Source organism: Mytilus californianus, unplaced genomic scaffold (assembly GCF_021869535.1).
Source record: "Mytilus californianus isolate M0D057914Y unplaced genomic scaffold, xbMytCali1.0.p SCAF_6, whole genome shotgun sequence".
Classification (NCBI taxonomy): domain Eukaryota; kingdom Metazoa; phylum Mollusca; class Bivalvia; order Mytilida; family Mytilidae; genus Mytilus; species Mytilus californianus.
In genome coordinates this window covers 9,819,293-9,826,121 of record NW_026262712.1, presented here as the reverse complement: position 1 = coordinate 9,826,121, position 6,829 = coordinate 9,819,293, and the positions used below count along the sequence as shown (strand labels likewise).

The 6,829-nt window shown below is 33.2% G+C and overlaps 1 protein-coding gene across 1 annotated transcript in view; it reads right to left on the bottom strand.

The window, feature by feature from the left end:
* LOC127704367 (toll-like receptor 4) overlaps positions 1–6,829 on the bottom strand; it is a 196,407-nt gene that overhangs the window by 62,251 nt on the left and 127,327 nt on the right. The window lies entirely within an intron of this gene.

Here is a 6,829-nt window from a genome sequence, read left to right as displayed (position 1 = left end):
ATTAATTCATTTCATTATTAGTAATTTATAGTTGTTTTCTTAGAAAGGTTTATTTTATTTTATCAATTTTCATAACTTTGAGAACATTTTTTCACATGAATTTTCATTGACATGGTATACGTCGAATAAGCATTTCAAATCGTTTCCCATTCTCAACCAATCAGAGAGCCTAACAGAGAAATTTAGTTTGTGTAATAATTGTCTGGAAATCATCCCAATCTCAGCTTTTCGAGTGCACGATTTCTAAAAAGTGGTCGCAGTGAAGAATCTATAACAAATTTTGTTGTTCCTTCTGTATATTTAAGAAAATGTGTATGTTTCGAGGTAGGTAGTGCCCAAACACATGATGTTAATTTAAGTTGACTGAAACTGACTTAAACTAACAAGTTTAAGTCAGAATTTACAGCGAAAAAACTAAATATTTGCGTATTTAGGCGTAATTTATTTAGAAAGCGGTTTGCTGGTTATTTGAGTAAATGATGAGTTGAGTTTAAATGTTTTTTTTAATAATTAAGCATTGTCAGTTTGCGGATAACCAGTATTGTTTTTTCTTTATTAAACTTGTTCAACAAAATTGTATTTTACTGTACTATTTGATTACAGATAAAAGCCTTGTCCCTGGCCTGTGTAATTTCGTTTATAAAAATAAAGTTACTCCCGCTTGCTCCCCTTTATAAAATAATATATATTTAGATTTTACCCGGATCCACAGGAAAGCTTTCTTTTATAATGTGATATTTTAAAATTGCATCTTGTGAGATTTGGGATTACAATTTGAGATACAGAAATCAAGTTCCATTATATCAGCCTACAGCCCATTTGCTTATAAGTATATTCGGGACAGAACGATAATACTTTGGTTAAATTTGCAATGATTTACACCATTCGTTTGATGTTTTGAAATATGAGTTTTCCTATCATTTTGCACCTGCGAGCTAGATCTGGGATTATTAAAATAGTATAATAGTCCAGGCTAGATTTAGAATTTTTTTACCCCTTTAAAACGACCATTATTGTTGGGTCGAGCTAGTTGCATTTTGTCAGTCTGTCCGTTACACCTTTATCATTTTGTGTTGGAACTTAAACCCTAGACTAGTGTATATGTGGAAGCCTTTACTCGGAAACATCTGTAATTACAGATGAAATTGTGTTCTTCATAACTGAATTGGAATTAAACATATCGCGAAATATGACATATGAGATATAAATTGGATACTTGTATCTTAAAAACTGATGAAGAAGATAATTTAATGAAACTTGTACCAGTACACTCATGATTTCATAATCTACTACTGATAAACCTTTTTTGTAACAAAGCAAGGTCCTGCATCACTTGTCATTTGATTGTAATGAATAAGACTTTATCACATATTGTTAAAGATGTCTTTGAAAGTCAGTCTACGGATAAGGTCAAAGGTTAACACCTGGTTAAAAGAGCAGATTAATCACTCTTTCTCCCAGCTGTTTGATTAGTGTCCTAGCAGAATATTTATATTGCAAACAGACAGAGGACTTAAACTCTTATAAACTGGTTGTATAAACCGGTAAATAACATATATACCAAGAAAAACTTTAGAATATCTGAGACATAGGTTTAACAAGCATGTGTACAATTTCGTCTTAAAGTTCCGTAGAACTGTGTGTCACTGTCGCCGAAGTATTTTTATTGTGACTTGATTTTAACATTGTTTTTGGTTCTCTTGTTTCCAACACGATTTATTGAAACTAGAAACAAGTCATTGTTTGGTTCCTAACAAATTAAGAAAAAGTTGCATGATTATAAACACAAGATTGAACAGATTGAATTGGTTTTTTTTAAAGATTTTGGGTCTAAAAATAAATCACCTGACATGAGTACAGGTACTCCTAGTTATTCTGTACAGACGCTGGACTATGATTGTGCTATACCACATAAGGAGCCTGTTAAGTCTTACTTTGCTAGTGCTATATCACTTAGTACATAAACTCATCATAGATACCAGGATTGAAATTTTGTATTTGCGCCAGACGCGCGTTTCGTCTACAAAATACTCATCACTGACGCTCGAATAAAAAAAAGTTAAAAAGTCCAAATAAAGTACGAAGTTGAAAAGCATTGAGGACCAAAAATCCCTAAAACTTTAGCAAAATACAGCTAAGATAATCTATTCCTGAGTTAGAAAAGCTAGTATTTCAAAAATTGAAAGTTTTGTTAACAGTTAATTTATAATTATGACCATATCAATGATAATTCATGTCAACACAGAAGTGCTGACTACTGGGCTGGTGATACCCTCGGGGATAAAAAAAAACCTCCAGCAGTGGCATCGACCCAGTCAGACCTGTTCAGTCTAATAGTCCTACTTTGGAACAATACAGGAGAGTTACTTTTTAGTCCAAGTCTGATCGGGTTGAGAGATGTGATTTTACATCTCTGGGGCTTCAGTCTTTAATTGCATAGTCCCATAAATAAGGTGCACAATACAAGATATGAAAGTACATATATATATAAATATATTGGTGATCAACATGAAAATGCCAAAGAAACAAGATATCGAGCACGTGATGCTTTTGTGGCAGTACGCGATAAAAATAAAAAGGTTACATAAATGTGTCAACAACACTTATCGGGGATACATCCTCACGTTTTGTGATAAGTCAACGTTTTGCAATGCGATTGGACCTGGATTTTTGTATCCACTTTTATCCAACATTATCCCCAGTTGATTTTGTCTTAAATTCAACGTTAGCAAATCACGCATCTGAAAAGCTACTTGTGAAAGAAATTGTTTTTGAAAAATCTAACATTTTAAGCGTACTTGGTATAAATCCAATAATACCTTTATGTGTACCAACGAAGACGTTGTTGCTCATATAAATTTCTTCGATACCACTTTTTTCTAAATAATCAAATATATGGAAAGGGGGGTATGCTGTGTAATAAAATGTTTCTGACATAATTATCTTTTTTTATTTTTGTCTCTTCGAAATCAACTGCTAAAAATCTGAAGTAGTTGAAATCACATGCAACTTTGGATATATCGAGATATTTGAAACTATTTAAGTGACAAAAAATACATCCCTTTCCAAACTGGGATATTATGCACTTGGATAAATGTATTATTTCCAAGTAAGGTAAATTTACAAACGTATTATTGTTAACCATTTCCATTTTACATGTCCCTGCCTTCAATAGTTTGAGACGTGTAAGGGAAGAAAACTCTTTGTCGAAGGCTATGCCTTCTGTTGATCAAATCAGATCAGTTTCTAAATGTCGTAAATATTGAAGTTTTTTTATCATTTTACCAGGTAGGATGTTCAGTATTTCTTGATGTTTCACATTTAAAAACAGGAGCGATTGCAATGGATTCAATACAGTTGTATCAAACGATTGTTTAGTATAATTTAAGAAATTGGCTTCCAGCGATAGTTTCTGTAATTTTCCTAGACCTATAAACGCATTTGACTCTATACGTATCAGTGTATTATGTGACAAATCCAACTCCAACAGATTTGTTAAATTTTCAAATGTGTCATTCCACAGAATCTCAATATGGTTAGAATTCATATTGAGAATATCTGTTTCTGGTGGGAAGTTTGGTATATCTGTCATGTTTGCATTTGAGCAATCAACATACCGCAAATTCTGATCAGTCCAACACCTGCACTTAGTGTTGAAAGAACAGACTTTATCACGCTGATCAATGGTTTGACAAAAATATGGCGTGGTCAACAGTAGTGCAAAACAAATTACCAGTCCCATGCTTTGTTAACGAAATTGCTGTAAAAGAAATCATTCATATCTTCATATCATATCTTACAAATTTGAAAAAAATATTAAAATATTTTAATATATAACTGAATTGTATAAAAAAAAGGAGGTATAATTAATAAGAACAATTTAATATAGACAAAACGAAATCATCAATTATTTTAAAAACTGCTATAACCGAACTTCAACGTAAATTCAAAAAAGGGAAGTACCTCAAAACTGACAAAACAAAACGCAAGACTATATCAACCAACGGAGTTTTCCGAAAAAAAATGAAGGTCAAAACAAGTTTATTTTTTTAAATTCTATACCTTTTCCTTAATTTAAAATTTTTAATAAAAAAAATTTAATATAAAAAGTTTAATGAATTTTTTTTTAGATATCATGTATCCAGTGCTAGTGAAGAAATCACATGGAAAGAAAATGAGAAAGAAATTTAAAAAGTTAAACTGACACAATAACTGTGAAATAATACTAATGAATAAAGAAATGCATCCTGAATTATGCGTTAGCATTTTGAAGTCGTTAACTGGAATAAACGTGGTATATGACATAAACGAATGTATTGAAAAAAAGGCATACGTATCAAGGAGTCATCAATATATTTTTTAAGGAAATGAGATTTCGGCATATTTTCATCAAGTTTAGAATTTCTTTCAAATCACGATGATTTTTAGTAACAGATTTCCCACATTACTGGCAAAAGAAAGTAAATGAAAAGCCAACTTAACGAAAATGAAGGTACAATAGTCATCATAACTGCAATGAAATACTCAAAAATAGATAAATTCAACCGAAAATCACGTCACAGTTATGTGACGTCATCAACTGAAAAATTACGACATATTGGACATCATCAATCGAGGGAACGGAAATGAGTTGTGTGCCTGTTTAATAGTCTGTCATGTGACTAGAAAAATGAACTGCACATGTGTGATGTGAGTCAATTGACCTCAAGTTCGAAAGGGTAAAAACAAATAATGGTTCTATTGCACATGTATGCCCGGTATTTCTTTGGTCCGCCCCTTTAAGAATAGGCGTGCACAGACATTTCCGCATTTTTTTTTTTTGTTCCTAAACATCCGTTGTGTACATAATATATATGCATTTCGTGTTTTTCATGAGGTTTCAATGGTACAATTCTGTGCAACAAATCGGAACTTGTAGTTTCTAATTGCTGAGGGGAGAAAGAATCAGGTTCAAATACCAGTTTAGATGATTTCTCAGAGGCTCGGTATCTCAATGTCTCCACTGTTGAACTTATTTTGTCTAAAAAGGGGGCTGACTGCGATTTTCATGGGTTTTTTTTTTAATGTTAACTAAGTGACATATATATATCTTCATGGGGGCCTTGGTGGTCGAGTGTTATAAGTGATCACTAGCCTGTCAACACTGAGGTGACGAGTTCAAACCCGGCTCGTGGCCAATAAAAACTTGCAGCCACGATCTTACCAAATGTCTTGAAAATGGCGTTCAACACCAACAATTAATCAATCAAACTTAATGTATTAATATAGAACTGAGAAAAAAAAGGCGAAAAGTACCAAAGCAACATTCAAACTCAAATGTCGAAAATCAACTGACAACGTCATGGCTGAAAAGGAAAAGACAAACAGACAAACAACAGTATAGAAAACACAACATAGAAAACTAAAGACTGAGCAACACGAACCCCAGCACAAACTGGGGGTGATCTCAGGAAGGTTAAACAGATCCTGCTCCACATGTGCCACCCGTCATATTGCTCATGTAAGTACACACCCGGAGATGAGTCTATTTTGGTAGGTCACATTCGAGGAAAGGGGGACGGGATTGTAGTTTGGAACATATCCGTTGTCATCGGTGAAACAGATATTCCATAACGGTCAACCAATTCGCGATGGCATCCGTAAAATTAACGATGGGATGATTTCAACTTCACATCTTTGAACTCTTGGTTTAATAGCTTCCTTGTGAGCAGCAACCCTCTCTAAATGAAATCATGATAGGAAATACAAGCCCTGAAATAACGTATCAAGTGGGAGATATATACTTCGTATGCAGGCGCTGCTGGAATGTTGGGAAGCTGAATTCATTCCTTTTAACGTAAAGTTTTGTTTTCAACCGATCCTCATTGTCAATTTCTAGATGTAAGTCAAGATATGAGGCAGATTTAACTGTATCTGTTGTATCCTTTATCTCAAGTTCGATGGGATAGATGCGTTCAACATAGTCACCAAATGTTGAATTATGTAGTGAGAGAACATCATCTGTATAGCTGAAATTGAAGTTGCAGGATACTGCTAACTTCTTTTATTTCTTCCTACGAAGTTCCTGTATGAAGTCAGCCTCAAATGAATACAGGAACACATCGGCAAGAAAGGAGCACTGTTGTTTCACATGGGAATGCCGATTGTTTGTTAAAAACACGTACTCCAAACGAAAGAAATATGTTGTCAATTAAGAAATCAAACATCTTGATAATGTCAGTTTCAGAGAATTTTTTCTTAGAATCATTAGTGACTTTAAAAAATGTTGGGAAGCTATAATCATCGCTTTTGTCATAAAGTTCTGTTCTCAGCCGATCCTAGCTGTCAAATTTCTTGACATAATCTGTTTATTGTTAAACGGCGATTTCAAACAGTATATCATTATTCACCAGACTCAAGCTAGCGACCAATTCCAGCGACCAATCAAGCTAGCGACCAATTCTATCGACCACTAAAGTTAACATGAGCATCAACACGTTACAGAACCATTTAGAGATATGTCTGAAAACCACAAAATGACATTATGCCACAACGTTCTACTAATATTTAATACGTAATATATCGCTATTAATTGTTTACTGGACATTTGTAATAAGAATAAATGCTTATACTTTTAGAAAGGAAACACCAATTAATTTTATTTGAATTTTACTTTTGATTCCAACAAATTAACGTGAGGATCGTGTTTGCTCGAGGCTAATGCTCTAAATTAGTTGTTCAGTTTTTGAATATTTTATATGAATTTATGAATAATTTTATTCTCATAAACTAGTACATAGCTACAGAGAAAATAACAGTTCATATATAAAACATATTTTGTTTCGCATTT